Consider the following 15,485-nt stretch of genomic DNA (forward strand, 5'->3'; position numbering starts at 1 on the left):
GTTAAGTTTCTTTTTTTTTTTTATGTTTTGACCCCATTTAGATAGGACCAAAGGCTCTGTGGTCCTCTTATCTCACCTATTCCTACTCCTAGTGGTATTCCACTATCTCCACGTGGGCATGCACAGCAGGAACTTTGCAAGGCTGCGTGGCAGGCAAACCCTTGGCAGAAATCTGGAGTTAGATTGCCCAGTAATCTAATTTTTTTTTTTTTTTTTTTTTTTTTTTGCGGTACGCGGGCCTCTCACTGTTGTGGCCTCTCCCGTTGCGGAGCACAGGCTCCGGACGCGCAGGCTCAGCGGCCATGGCTCACGGGCCCAGCCTCTCCGCGGCATGTGGGATCTTCCCGGACCGGGGCACGAACCCGTGTCCCCTGCATCGGCAGGCGGACTCTCAACCACTGCGCCACCAGGGAAGCCCCCCAGTAATCTAATTTGAAAATCAGAATTTGGTGAGCCGTGATTGCTACCTGTGCACAATAACCCTTTGTCAAGGGTCAAAGGAAAATGTGAGGCATTTGCCATTTTGCGTTCTGGCAATGGCTAATCAGAACCTTGAGGGCCCAGCACCAGCCCCGGGAGCAGAGGCAGAAACACTGCTCTGGGAAGGTCATCCCCTCAGAGCTGTCATCATTCCCTGTGAGACCTCCTGCTGTTTATTTGGTTTAAAAAAATCATAGAGTGCTGAAGTTTGCACGCAGATTTGCATCATTTGCATTCAGATATGCACACCCTCTTGGGAGGAAGAGACAGGAGTGGTGTGACAGCAAATACTGTGGGAGGAATTGGGGACAGTCCTATCTCCTGTGTCAGAGAAAATGTTATCTCTGATGTGGATCAGGGCCTATCTGCTAAGTGTTTTGCCAAGGCCTTTATAGGTTTCTTCTGGATTAGGGCAGGGTAGGGGGCAAAGTTGGAGGCCCTATGGGCAGACCACACAGCCCAGGGGAGAAACCCTGTCCTTGGACACAAAAAACCTGAATTCTAGTCCACAGTCTGCCCCTTACTGCCTGGAAGGCGTTGGGGTAGTTTGTTTTCCTGTAAAATAGGGAGGAAATATTACCTGAATTTTAAAAATGAGGACAGTATATTGTATTTGCAATTTAAAAGCAATGAGAAACAAGAAAAAAAAGTTTTAAATTTTATTTTTTATGTATTTACATTTTTTCTAGTTTTATTGAGATATAATTGACACATAACATTGTATTAGTTTAAGGTATACACCATAATGGTTTGACATATGTATATATTGCAAAATGATTACCACAATGAGGTTAGATAATATCCATCGCCTCACATAGTTACAGTTTTTTTCCTTGTGACGAGAACTTTTTTTTTAAAGTAATTATTTATTTATTTTTGGCTGCATTGGGTCTTCATTGCTTCTTGTGGTCTTTCTCTAGTTGCAGAGCAGGGGGGGGCTACTCTTCGTTGTGGTACGCAGGCTTCTCATTGCGGTGGCTTCTCTTGTTGCGGAGCATGGGCTCTAGTTGCGTGGGCTCTAGTAGTTGTGGCCCACGGGCTTAGTTGCTCCGCGGCATGTGGGATCTTCCCGGACCAGCGCTCGAACCCGTGTCCCCTGCATTGGCAGGTGGATTCTTAACCACTGTGCCACCAGGGAAGCCTGTGATGAGAACTTTTAAGATTACTCTCCTAGCAACTTTCAAATATACAGAACACTATTATTAATTATAATCACCATGCTGTACATTACATCCCCAGGACTTATTTATCTTTTTTTTTATATATAAATTTATTTATTTTATTTTTGACTGCCTTGGATCTTCGTTGCTGTGCACAGGCTTTCTCTAGTTGCTGTGAGCAGGGGCTACTCTTCCTTGCGGTGCATGTGCTCCTCGTTGCGTTAGCTTCTCTTGTTGCGGAGGGTGAGAAGAGGTGAGAAGAGATCATATACTCATTTGCATACTTTGCTGGTCTGCCTGAGCTCCCCTCTTACCCACTCTGGTCCATTCTCCCTTTCTCTTTAACATGGCAGAGCTGGTCTGATCCAGGCAGTCCAGGGCTTCACACTCTTCAGAGCTTCCTATCACCCTTAACCCTAATGGGGCTTATGAGACTTTCGGTAGTCAGGCCCTGCACAGCTCACCAGCCCGATTCTCCCTCTATTTTGGGGGTTTTTTTTGTTTTGTTTTTATCTTTTGGCCACACCATGCGACATGCTTAGTTCCCTGACCAGGGATCGAACCTGCGCCCCCTGCAATGGAAGCCCTGACCAGGGATCGAACCTGCGCCCCCTGCATTGGAAGCGTGGAATCTTAACCACTAGACCATCAGGGAAGTTCCTGTCACCCTCCCTCTTAAACATAATGCTCCAGCCTCTCAGGCATCAGCTTTCCCTATCTCCAAGCCTTTGGTCCCTGCTCACACTCTGTGAGTAGACTCTTTTCCTCCACAATCACTGGGCTTTGTTCCCTGAGGCCAAGGGTGATGTACATCTCCCTGCTCTGTGCTTCCGCATCCCCTCTAGCTCCTCTTTTGCCATATTCCTCACACTTGTAATGACTAGTTTGATGTCTGCTTCTGCCCTAGACTGTAAGCTCCATGAGGAGGGACTGGACCACCTCCTTCACTGCTGTTTCCCCCATGTGTAGCACTGTACCTGGCACACAGTAAATTACTAAGAAGAAGATTGTTGCATTCAATTTCAGATTAGAAAATGAAGGTCCAGAGAATTCCCTGGAGATCCAGTGGTTAGGACTCTGCACTTTCACTGCCAGAGCCCAGGTTCAATCCCTGGTTGGGGAACTAAGATCCCACAAGCCGTGTGTATGGCCAAAAAAAAAAAAAAAAAAAAAAAAGAGGGCTTCCCTGGTGGCGCAGTGGTTGAGAGTCCACCTGCCGATGCAGGGGACACGGGTTCGTGCCCCGGTCCGGGAAGATCCCACATGCCGCGGAGCGGCTGGGCCCGTGAGCCATGGCCACTGAGCCTGCGCGTCTGGAGCCTGTGCTCTGCAACGGGAGAGGCCACAACAGTGAGAGGCCCGCGTACCACAAAAAAAAGAAAGAAAGAAAGAAAAAAAAAAAAAAAAAAAGAAAATGAGGGTCCAGAGATCATTTTGTCTGGCTCCTTAAATTCATAGGTGGGGAAACTCAGGTTCAGGAAAGGTGAGTGACTTGCCCACGGTCACACAAAGAGTAGCTTGCAGAGTCAGCTGCCTGGTCACCACCTGCTTCAAAGCTGGCTCAGGCTTCCTCTGGCCCAGCTGATAAATCCTTCATCTTGGTTCAGTTCCCAGAGGCTCACAAAGTATCTCTTTGTATACAGTCTGATCTCTGCGACAGCCTCGGGGATGATGATAATGATAGCTGACACTGAGTGTTTTCAATATTCTAGTCATTTGTGTGTATTCACTTCCTTAATCTTTTGCATGACCCTGTGGGATAGGTACTGTTATTAGCATCCCATGTCACAGATGAGGAAACTGAGGCACAGGATATTTAAAGGAACTTGCCCAAGGTCAGATAGCTGGGAAATGGCAGAACTGGGATTTGAACCTGGCAGTCTGACTCTTAACCACGACACTGTCCAGCTTGCCCTGTATACAGGAGGGAGGAATTATTATCCTTTCTCTATCAGCCCCCAGGGTGAGGTTTGACATTCTTTGATTCAAAAGCAGGGGCCACAAACCTACTGCCTGCAGGAACTAGGCAGAAAACATGAATGGGTGAAGCAGACGGGTGTCAGGCAACAGGGCCTGGTGGGGACAGTGGTAAACAGGAGAGCACAGGGTCTTCTACAGCCACTCACCCTTGCTGTGCCTCAGCTCCAGAAGGGTGTTACTAAGAGCAAATGCAGGCTCAGAGTTGACTTTTCAACAGAAGTCACAAGTCTGAATTTTTAAGTGAAATCTCTCAATTGTGTAAACGGTGGCAACCAAAATTCAAGTTTTCTTCCCTCTAATAGGCAGGGCAAGGAAAAGATGTCCACGGGCTGAATGTCTGCAGCTCACAGGCCACAGTTTGCAGCCTCTTGTCTGAGACAGAAGGCATTTCCTTTCTTCCTCCAGCTCCCGTCCTCTTGTCCTCCCTCTACCTCCGTCTAGCCTTCTTGCCCTGCTTCCTTTCCTTCCCCTTCCTTCCGTCTTCCCTGTCCCCACCTTGAGTGGTGCAGCCACCCACCTGTTGGTCATTGGTCTGGTAGTTCTGGCTGAGAGAGTAGGAGGAACCCACACCAGCGGGGACTCCAGGTCCAGAACACTGGCCACCAGGTTCCGGCTGTGTGGGTTCGTGTAGAGGGATCGGTCAGCGTTCCCTGTGTAGGGCGGAGGGAGATGTGTGGGTGTCCTTCGGGCTGCAGGGGCCAAGGGCACCCATAGGGCTGAACGCAGTGGTCGTGGGGCTCTTGCCCATGCCTCCTAACAAGATGGCAGCCAGAGAGGGGCATAGGTGGATGCTCCAGTCCAGGAGTAGGTGGCTCCAGGGCATCCCCTAGCTTGGCATTCCAAGGGGAGGCTAGGGAAGCCCTCTTTCTTCTAGCCTCTCCAAAGCTTCCCTAGAGAGAATCCTTTCACCACCTGAGTAACAGAGGGTATTCCCATTTAAGGCCAAACTTTGCCATGGAGCTTCTTCCTGAACCCCAAATCTGCTCCTTGCTGGCCCTGTTCTCTGTTTCCTTTTGTTGAGAGACAACTTGTCTGCCAGCTACTGTGCTAAGTACTCTACGGGAATTACTCCTATTCCTCACAGCAACCTTTGAAGTAGGTTCTTTTTTCTTTTCTTTTTTTTTTTTTTTTTTTTAGGCCGCACTGCACAGCTTGCAGGATTCTAGTTCCCTGACCAGGGACTGATCCCAGGCCTTCAGCAGTGAAAGCATGGAGTCTTAACCACTGGACCGCCAGGGAATTCTCATGAAGTAAGTTCTTTTATTATTCCCATTTCTCAGATGAGAAAACTGAGGCCCAACCAAGTTTATTTACCTAAAGCCATATAGCTAGTATATGGCAGAGCCCACATTTGAACTAGTCAGTCTGTTTCCAAGGCACATATTATGCTAAACTTCTCCTAAATGATCTAAATCTTCACAATACTAATATTATTGTCATCCCTTTCACTGAGGCCTGCAGAGAGAGGTTAAGTAACTCGTCCAAGTTCCCACAGCTGGGAGGTGTTGGAGATGGGGCTTGAACCGCCTCTGTCTTATCGCAACATGTGAACTGACCCTGCACCTGAGTCATGCTCAGGATGGTTTGCTTTCCATGGAATTTTACTCACCTGATGCTAAAAAGTCCATAAGGCAATTGATCGGTGAAAATACTGGGACTCAGAGAGGGGGAGTGACCGGCCCAAGGTGACACCAACTACAGTTCATGCCTCCTGAATCTAAGTCCAGCGTTCTTTCCACCACATTGAGCTGCTGGCTGTTCTGTTGCTCTCCCAGAGTTTCTGACTCTGAAGGCCTGAGTCTAATTCTCCAACCCTCACCACCTGGCACTAGATCGAGCAGGGCTCCTTAGGGAACTTCACTATAGCTCTGGCTTAGATCATCAAGGAAAAAGTAGACCAGGTGGGCTTCATCCCTCCTGCCCCCCCCAGCACTGCTCCCAGGAAGGCCCCGCCTCACCCAGCCGGGCCCATCTCAGCCAGAATTCCCTCAGTGGAACTCCAGCCCAGACTGCCATTCAGCTAGCGCATCAGATGGTCCGGTGAGGGATTCCCCTGGGAGTCCACAAACCTGCAGGAGAAAGAGAAAGTGATCTGGCACCATGTCCCAGGGTTTCCAGGCAGGCCAGCTTCATGGACCTGTGGCCTGTGCAGTCTCACAGGGCCTTGTGTTTAGAAGGTCCCCACTCTTGGTTGACTGTTCTGCTGTCACTGTCTTGAATTCTTAATAACTTTTGCACAAGGGCCCCACAAATGATGTGGCAGACCCTGTAGCCAGGAAATGGCCCAGCTGCTTGGAAGTGGACCTTCCTTCCTCTTCCCCCCGACAGGACCCCTGTGTTGGCGTGGAAAGGTTGGCTTCCCTCTGTTTTCTGGAGTCCTCACTGAGGGCTCACGCTGCCCCATTTCTTGCCGCTGATTCCTGGCCTGTATTCAGCCCCATCGGCCATATGTGATGGCTTGGGGGTTGGGAGGGGTTTGCAGGACAGTTAGTGGCAAACTCCAGCTGGAACCACAGGGTTCCGAGTCAGAAGGACCTCAGCAGTCATGTGCTGCAAACCCTCCCACTATAAAGGAAGGAATCCTGAGGCCCTGAGAGGGAAAGAAACCTGCGTGGGGATGCACAGCAAATCATTGTTTGGACTAACAGTGACTTTCCTTACTGCCTGTACCCTGTTGAGGGCAGGCAAGCATTGAAGAGATGGAGCGCTCATGTAGCACTGGGCTGGGCCTTGGAAGATTTCTTTTTCTTTTTTGATTTAATTTAATTTAATTATTATTATTTTTTGGCCACGCCAAGTGGTTTGTGGGATCTTATTTCCCAGACCAGGGATGGAACCTGTGCCCTCTGCAGTGGAAACGTGGAGCCCTAACCCCTGGACCTCCAGGGAATTTCCAGTTGTCTATCATCTTAATTAAACTGTGTGAAGTTAGGTTTTAGCTCCTGGCAGGCAAGATCCTCATAGGCTGGGAGCAGCTGTGTCTGGGATTCAATAAAAGCAGTGAAGCCCAGCCAAACTGGAGCGTAAAGTCCCTTTAAAATGACAAAAAAAAAAAAGAAGAAGAAGAAGGGGGACAAGATTTTAATAAAGAAAGAAAGAATCAAAACCCAAACCTGACTACCCAGCAGAGCACCTTGGCAGGATACATTTGGAGCGGCCTGTCCTGGCTGCCACACTTGCTGTGCACACACCCTGGCCCAGGCCCAGTGCTGAGGACTTTCCAACACTGAGCTCACTTAATCCACACAACAAACCTGTCAGATGCTATTTTTGTTTCCATTTTGCAGATGTAGAAATTCAGGTTCAGGGAGGTAAAGTGCCTCTCCTGTGATTTCTTAGGCAGTGACTTTAGAGTTCACTTATCAAGTGAGATAATGCATGGGATGTGTCGAACACAGTGCCAAGTGCATAGTAAATGCTCAATAAAGTTTGGGAATATAAGACCCTACCAACTGAATATGGTAAAACCAGGACTCAAATTCAGACCTCTCCAATTCCAGCCCTGTGCTCTCTTCTGATTATCTGGGGTCTCCCCGTGCCCCAGCCCTGCACAGTTAAACCTTGATTGATTTGAACTTGGCTACCCAGAGCTCACAATTAGGTTGATTTTTTTTTTCCTGAGCTTTCTACTCAGAATAGTAAAAAAAAAAAATCCACAGGAAACAGAGTCGGATTCAGAATTTAGTCTATGAAGGCAATTTCTCAGGAATAGTCTTTTTTTTTTAATATTTATTTATTTGGTTGCACCAGGTCTTAGTTGTGGCACGCAGGACCTTCTTTGCAGCGTGCAGGATCTTTAGTTGCTGCATGCAGGATCTAGTTCCCTGACCAGGGATTGAACCCGAGCCCCCTTTATTGGGAGCATGGAGTCTTAACCACTGGGCCACCAGTGGTGGCCTCTCAGAAATATTCTTTAGTTAATACCCACTCCAGCCAGCTATCTGCACCTCTCTGTCCTCAAGCCTAAACAGGGAGTGACACATCATAGATGCTTAAAAACAACTTGTGGAGGAAAGGAAGGAAGAAGAGAAGGAAGTAAAGAAGCTCTCTGGCAGACCTTAAGTCCCCAAAGAAAGATTCAGATATATTGTATATATGAGATGTTCTTTGCTAAAGAAGAAAGGATTCCTAACACATTTGGGAATTTTTAATTTTAAACATCAAGGATATACAGGTTAGGGATATACATGTTAATCAGGAATTCAGTTAAGCAGAATGGTTGGTTGCTGGTTCTGGTTCCTTGAGGTCCAGCATAATAACATAGCACCCAGAAGCCTCCCTTATACTAATATGCATGGTGCCCCAGGGGCTTGTTTCAAAAGAAGGCAGAGTCAGCGTCTCCCTGGCCTTCTGTTAACCATAAGCAGCCAGACAAGCAGGGAGGATGTTGGGGTCCGAGAACAGCCAAAGTTTATGGTATAGCTGGGAGGCTACATCTTTCTCACTTCTTTCCCTACACAGTCCTGGCTAGTGTTCCTGGCCAGTCCCATTCCCTTTGTCCGCCTGAGCTTCTGGGCAGAGGCTGGTAGGACAGGTGGTTCTGGTGCTGGCAGGACAGCTGGCTCTGATGCTGGCACCTGCTCAGTCGCTGGCATTTCAGAACCTCAGGGTGGATGCTGGGTTGCAGGGTAGCACCTGGGTGGGCTGGGATTGGCTGATTTGGTTCAAGGTTAATTGCAGGGCTCCAAAACCCAGATATCCCCAGGTGCCAGGCAGGGAACATATATGAAAGAAGCTGCCAGGTTGGAACTATACTGAAATCCAACTCTAGCTGGTTTCCAAACAGGATTGAGGACAGTGTTGCTAGACATGCCAATTTCTCAGAGAAGTGGGACATCCAGATTTCTGTCATTGCTCTTAATTTAATTTTTTTTTTTTTTTTTTTTTTTGCCTGTGTTGGGTCTTCGTTGCTGCACGTGCGCTTTCTCTAGTTGTGGAGAGCGGGGGCTACTCTCCGTTGCGGTGCGTGAACTTTTCATTGCAGTGGCTTCTGTCTTTGCAGAGCACTGGCTCTAGGCGCACGGGCTTCAGTGGTTGTGGCTCGCAGGCTCTAGAGCGCAGGATCAGTGGCCATGGCTCACGGGCCCAGCCGCTCCGCGGCATGTGGGATCTTCCTGGACCGGGGCACGAACCCGCGTCCCCTGTATCGGCAGGCGGACTCTCAACCACTGCACCACCAGGGAAGCCCATCCTCTGGGTTTTTATAGAGGCTTTTTTTCATCGGCATGGTTGAGTAAGGCATTGGCAATTAGGCTGCAGATTCAACCTCCAGTCCCTCTCCCCTCCCTGAAAGTTCCAACCCTCTAATAACACAGTTGGTTTCCTGGCAACCAGCCCCCAACCTTAGGGCAATCCGAACATCATCTCATTAACATAACAAAAGACACTTTAAATCACTTAGGAAATTCCAAAGGTTTTAGGAGCTCGAAAGTAATTTAAAAATTCTTCTTCCTTTTTTCCTTTCCTTTTTTCTCCTCTCTCTCTCTCCTTCCTTTCTTTTCTTTCTTCCTCTTCTTTCTTCTCCTTCTCCTCCTTCTTTTTAAAAGATAAGCACACAATGGGTTCTATTTACAACCCATGGATAAGGGGTTGAGGAGGAAAAGGCTGAGGACAATATAATCTGCCAGAGCTGGGAGGGACCACAGAATCTATCTCACTGAGAATAAACTAACAAGTGGCCCATGGACGCACCTCCTCATTCCCCCAATCTCATTTTTGGACATTAAGAGCCAAGCCCAGGGGAGGTCATCTCGTCTTAGTTGGCCCCTGCTCCAACCACTGCCCCTCCAGGAGATGGAGCTGGTAACGTTCCCAGCAAGAGCCTCTTTCTCCACGTTGGGCCTTCAAAAGACACCTCAGTGAGTATGAATGGTGCAGTTCTAGCTAGTAGGATGTCAGTGAAATGCCACATGACCCAAGTCCTCTTTTCCAGGAAGAGTTTGCTATTTAGAGAGACTTGAGGTGAACTCTTCTAAGTGAAGAATTCTATCTTTATTAATTTAAAGTACCCTCTGGGAGTTCCCTGGTGGCCTAGTGGTTAGGATTCCAGGCTTTCACTGCCATTGCCTGGGTTCAATCCCTGGTCGGGGAACTGAGATCCTGTAAGCTATGGGGCAAAAAAAAAAAAAAGAAAGAAAAAGAAAAAGGCACCCTCTAATGCTAAATATGACCTTTTTAAAAGAATTACGATAATAAAACATTTGTTTATTCCTCAGTATAGACAAGGCTTTTTTTTTTTTTTTTTTTTTTTTTTGCGGTATGCGGGCCTCTCACTGTTGTGGCCTCTCCCGTTGCAGAGCACAGCCTCCGGATGCGCAGGCTCAGTGGCCATGGCTCACGGGCCCAGCTGCTCCGTGGCATGTGGGATCTTCCCAGACCAGGGCACGAACCCATGTCCCCTGCATCAGCAGGCGGACTCTTAACCACTACGCCACCAGGGAAGCCCAGAAATGGCATTTTTTATAAATCCAATATAATTTTTGTAACAACCCTTTGAGCTAAGTATTTATGTATATTTTCCAGATTATGTGGTAGATAAAGGTGGCCACAAATTCTTTGTCACTTCTCTCTTGGAGGGGTGGGTCTAGCTCCCCCAACTTGGACCTGGTGACCAGCTATAAATTGGGGTTCCCATGACTCCCACCTCAGAGGTCAGTAGTTTGCTAGAATGACTTACAGAACTCAGGGAAACATTTACTTACGTTGACTGGTTTATTGTAAAAGATATTGTAAAAGGTACAGATGAATGGCCAGGATGAAGAGGTACATAGGATGAGGTCCAGAAGGGTCCCACGTGTAGGAGCATCTGTCCCCGTGGAGTCGGGATGTATCACCCTACTGGCATGTGGATGTGTCCACCAACTCGGAATCTCTTCCAACCATGTAGTGCTAGGATTTCTATGGGGGCTTCATCACATAGGCATGATTGATTATTAACTCAATCTCCAGCTCCTCTCCCCTTCCCAGAGGTTGGGGGACTGGGGCTGAAAGTTCCGAGCTTCTGATCATGGCGTGTGGTCTTTCTGGTGACCTGCACCAATCCTGAAGTTATCCAGGAGCCCCCCAATCATTGCCTCATTAGAACAAAAGACACTCCTATCGCCCAGGAAATTCCAAGAGATTTAGGAGCTCTGTGTCAGGAACCAGGGTCCAAGACCAAATATTTAATTTATTTATTTTATTTATTTTTGCTGTGTTGGGTCTTCGTTTCTGTGTGTGGGCTTTCTCTAGTTGCGGCGAGCAGGGGCCACTCTTCATCGCGGTGCGCGGGCCTCTCACTGTCGTGACCTCTCTTGTTGCGGAGCACAGGCTCCAGACGCTCAGGCTCAGTAGTTGTGGTGCACAGGCTTAGTTGCTCCGCGGCATGTGGGATCTTCCCAGACCAGGGCTCGAACCCACGTCCCCTGCATTGGCAGGCAGACTCTCAACCACTGCGCCACCAGGGAAGCCCCAAGACCAAATATTAGAACAAAAAATGCTCCTAAGTACTCTTATCATTTAGGAAATTACAGAAGTTTTAGGAGCTCTATGCCAGAAATGGGGCAGAGACCAATATTATTTATTTTTTACTATTTCACAAGTTGTATTGTTTATTGAAGAATGGAGAAGGCTGCCAAGCGGTCTTCGCTGCAAAAAGTATTGTAATGTATGGATAAGAAAATCAAGGCCCATAAAGTGTAACTAACTGCCTAAGGCCTCATGAGAAGCAGCAAAGCTAGAATTCGAACATGGCCTATAGGAGACATTCAATTTTTACTTCTCTTATTTTAAAAAAATTGGGGACTTCCCTGGTGGCCCTGTGGTTAGGACTCCACACTCCCACTGCAGGGGGCATGGGTTCGACCCCTGGTTGGGTAACTAGGATGCTGCATGCTGCGCGGTGTGGCAGAAAAAAAATTTTTGTTTTATGATCACTTTTTTAAACTTTTTTTTTTTGGACCACACCCTGTGGCATATGGGATCTTAGTTCCCAGACCAAGGATTGAACCCTCGCCCACTGCAGTGGAAGTACAGAGTCTTAACCACTGGACAGCCAGGGAAGTCCCTCTAACAAGTTTCATAGATAGACATGCAACAGTGTTAATTATATTTATCATATTATACATTATATCCCTGGTACTGATTTATCTTATAACTAGGAGTTTGTACCTTTAGACTACTTTCATCCAACTCCCTCTCCCCTGATCCCCTGCCTCTGGTAACGATCTCTTTTTCTATGATTTAGTTTGTTTTTTGAAGTATAATTGACCCAAAACACTATGTTACTTCCAGATGCACAATATAGTGATTTGATATTTCTACACATTTCAAAATGATCACCACGACAAATCTAGTTACCGTCTTTCACCATATAAAGATATTACATAATTATTGACAGTATTCCTCACACTGTACATTTCATACCTCTAATTCATTTATTTTGTAACTGGAAGTTTGTACCTTTTAATCTCCCCCACCTGTTTTTCTTATCTCCCCACCCTACTCCTCTGGCAACCACCTGTTTGTTCTCTGTATCTATGATGCTGTTTCTGTTTTGTTGTGTTTGTTTGTTTGTTTTTAAGATTCTACAAATAATTGAAATAATATATTGTCTTTCTCTGTCTGACTTATTTCACTTAGCATAATACCCTCTAGGTCCATCCATGTTGTCACAAATGGCAAGATTTCATTCTTTTTTTTATGGACCACATCTTCTTTATCCATTCATCTATCACTGGGCCCTTAGGTTGCCTCCATATCTTGGCTATTGTAAGTATAAAAATAATTGTAAGTTAAAAAAACCCCAACTAGTCATGCATTTTGTTTTATAAATCCAGTGGTAATAAAAAGCTCATATCCGGGACTTCCCTGATGGTCCAGTGGTTAAGAATCTGCCTTCCAATGCAGGGGACATGGGTTTGATCCTTGATCGGGGAGCTAAAATCCCACATGCCGCGGAGCAACTAAGCCCACGCACCACAACTAGAGAGAAGACTGCGTGCCACAACTAAGACCCAACACAGCCAAAAATAAATAAATAAATATTTTTTAGAAAAAGCTCATCAAATGCCAGCGGTCCTTTGTCCCAGCTTTGCCCACCTCTAGCTCATTGTGTTGCCTACATGCATCTCTTTTAAGCTGTTTCTTTTGGCATTTATCTCACTATTTTAAGATAATGTACTTATACTGCTATTTTGTGATTTAAAAATTAAAAACAGTAATTATTGATTAAAGATTTAGCTTTCTTACAGCTGCACCCTAAAGTCCCTTCCTCCCCTTTTATTTTTTTTTATTTTTATTTTTTTTTTGCGGTACGCGGGCCTCTCACTGTTGTGGCCTCTCCCGTTGCGGAGCGCAGGCTCCGGACGGGCAGGCTCAGCGGCCACGGCTCACGGGCCCAGCCGCTCCGCGGCATGTGGGATCTTCCTGGACTGGGGCACAAACCCGTGTCCCCTGCATCGGCAGGCGGACTCTCAACCACTGCACCACCAGGGAAGCCCCTTCCTCCCCTTTTAAAATGAGGTTCTGTCACAATACAGCCCTTAGGGTTAAATAATCAGTATGTACATTATTATGAGTATGTAAATATTGTTCACTGCTGTGCTGCGTATTGATAGTTTAGGTACTTCCCTGGTGGTCCATTGGGTAAGACTCTGCTCCCAATGCAGGGAGCCTGGGTTAGATCCCTGGTTGGGGAACCAGATCCCTCATGCATGCTGCAACTAAGAGTTCACATGCTGCAACTAAAGATCCCTCATGCCACAACTAAGACCCAGTGCAGCCTAAATAAATAAATAATAAAATAAATTTTTTAAAAAGTAGTTTACTATGATTACCTTTCCTTCTTTGTAAAACTTGTTTGTTTTTCCTGTGGTTAATAATGGCCATATTTTCCCATTTGCTTTGTTATATACATACTTATCCAAATGCTCCAACAGATCTGTCAGTAATTATTCCAAATGCTTAGACAAGTCAGATAACCTCTTAGTTTTATTTTTTCCCTGGAGACCTTCCTTTGATTGCTTTCTGTATTCCTGCTTCAACTGAACTGGCCACGTTTTGGTCAGCTGCCCAGCTGCCACTTGGAAACCATCATTTGGTTCTTCTGAGGTAGATTCTTGGTTTCCTGGATGCTTTGCCTTACACTTTCTTGCTTTACAACTCTGTTTTGCTGAAGCATATTCTCCAGTGACTTTCTGAGAAAGGCTACACAGGATGTAAATTTATTTACCCTTTACTTATCTGGAAATATTTTTGTTTCAGTCTCACACTTGATTGAAGGTTTGGTTGTGCACTTAAATCTAGGTTGAAAAGTTTCACTCAAAAATTATGAAGGTGGGGCTTTCCTGGTGGCACAGTGGTTGAGAGTCCGCCTGCCGATGCAGGGTACACGGGATCGTGCCCCAGTCCGGGAAGATCCCACATGCCGCGGAGCGGCTGGGCCCGTGAGCCATGGCCGCTGAGCCTGCGCGTCTGGAGCCTGTGGTCCGCAACGACAGAGGCCACAACAGTGAGAGGCCCTCGTACCGCAAAAAAAAAAAAAAAAAAAAAAAAAAAAAAAAAAAAACCTATGTTTTTTGCCTTTTAGTATGTCTTATAATTTTTTCTTGATAGCCAGACACATAATGTACTAGCTAAAAGGAACTGCTGTAGATTGGCCTTTAGTAATAAGGTTGCAAGGTGTAAGGGAAGGGGAAGTGTTCTGTAGTCCTATGACTGGATCACAGTCTCTTAGTGAGCCTGTGATGGACTGGCTCACTAAGAGAAGGACTATGGACTTCACTTATCTTCTCCCTCCAGTCCCCCCAGGGTGGCTAGAGTGGGATGGAGTTGTGTGTTTCCCTTCCCTTAGGTCTGTTAGGCTCTGATAAAATCCCAGTAGGTTAGGCTCTGGTTAAATTTTAAGTGTCTCCTCAGGGCATATCTTATTAACAAGAACAGAATGCTCTAGCACATTTCAAAATGGTTCCCTTTACCCTCCTCTGCTGGAAACATGAGGGATTTTTTTCTGATGTTTACTATGAGAACCTGGTAGAACTTCAGGTAAAACCCACAAAGTCACAAAGTATGCTCCCTTCCCCCAATAGGACTGGGTTCCTTGGGTTTTGTTTTTTGTTTTTTGTTTTTGGCTGCACTGGGTCTTCATTGCTGCACGCGGGCTTTCTCTAGTTGCGGCGAGTGGGAGCTACTCTTCATTGCCGTGTGCGGGCCTCTCACTGTGGTAGCTTCTCTTGTTGTGGAGCACCAGCTCTAGGCGCACGGGTTTCAGTAGTTGTGGCATACAGGCTCAGTAGTTGTGGCTTACGGGCTTAGTCGCTCTGTGGCGTGTGGGATCTTCCCAGACCAGGGATCGAACCCATGTCCCCTGCATTGGCAGATGGATTCTTAACCACTGTGCCACCAGGGAAGCCCTTCCTTGGTGTTTTTATTTCTCAGATTTGTCCACACTGAGCCTCCAGGAATTCATCAATTACAGTTCAGGTTTCCTTTCCCTGGCACTGACTCCCACAGAGGTTTCTGCTTGTGGGTTTCTGCTCTGTATTTGTCTGTCTCTCTATCCAATTCTGGGGGCAGTGGTGTGCCTTATAATCTGACTTATTGTACATATCTAACAAGAGTTGACTTTTCAGTTTGTTCAACTTTTTACTTGTTGTTAGGATGGAGTGGCCACTTCCAAGTTTCTTACATGTTGGACTAGAAACACATCAATTTCATTTTTAATGGAAGAATATCCAAATAGACATCTTGTGCCTATTCCTACCCCCCTCCCCACCCCACTGCCCCCTCAGGAAACACAAAGTATTTGGAGGACAGGGTGTCTGCCTTCTTCCTTCTTCCTTCTTCATGACTACAATGTCTCTGGCCTTCCTCCACACCTATGGAAAA

At 46.6% G+C, this 15,485-nt stretch overlaps 1 long non-coding RNA gene across 2 annotated transcripts in view; it reads left to right on the top strand.

Annotated features, from left to right (window-relative positions):
- LOC132480464 (uncharacterized) overlaps nucleotides 1-15,485 on the top strand; it is a 38,691-nt gene that overhangs the window by 11,835 nt on the left and 11,371 nt on the right. For both annotated transcript variants that reach the window (XR_009530648.1, XR_009530647.1), the window contains one exon: nucleotides 4,758-4,870. This is a non-coding gene — a long non-coding RNA (uncharacterized LOC132480464). The remainder of the gene's footprint in view (nucleotides 1-4,757; nucleotides 4,871-15,485) is intronic.

This window comes from Mesoplodon densirostris, chromosome 19 (assembly GCF_025265405.1).
Source record: "Mesoplodon densirostris isolate mMesDen1 chromosome 19, mMesDen1 primary haplotype, whole genome shotgun sequence".
NCBI classification, from domain to species: Eukaryota; Metazoa; Chordata; class Mammalia; order Artiodactyla; family Ziphiidae; genus Mesoplodon; species Mesoplodon densirostris.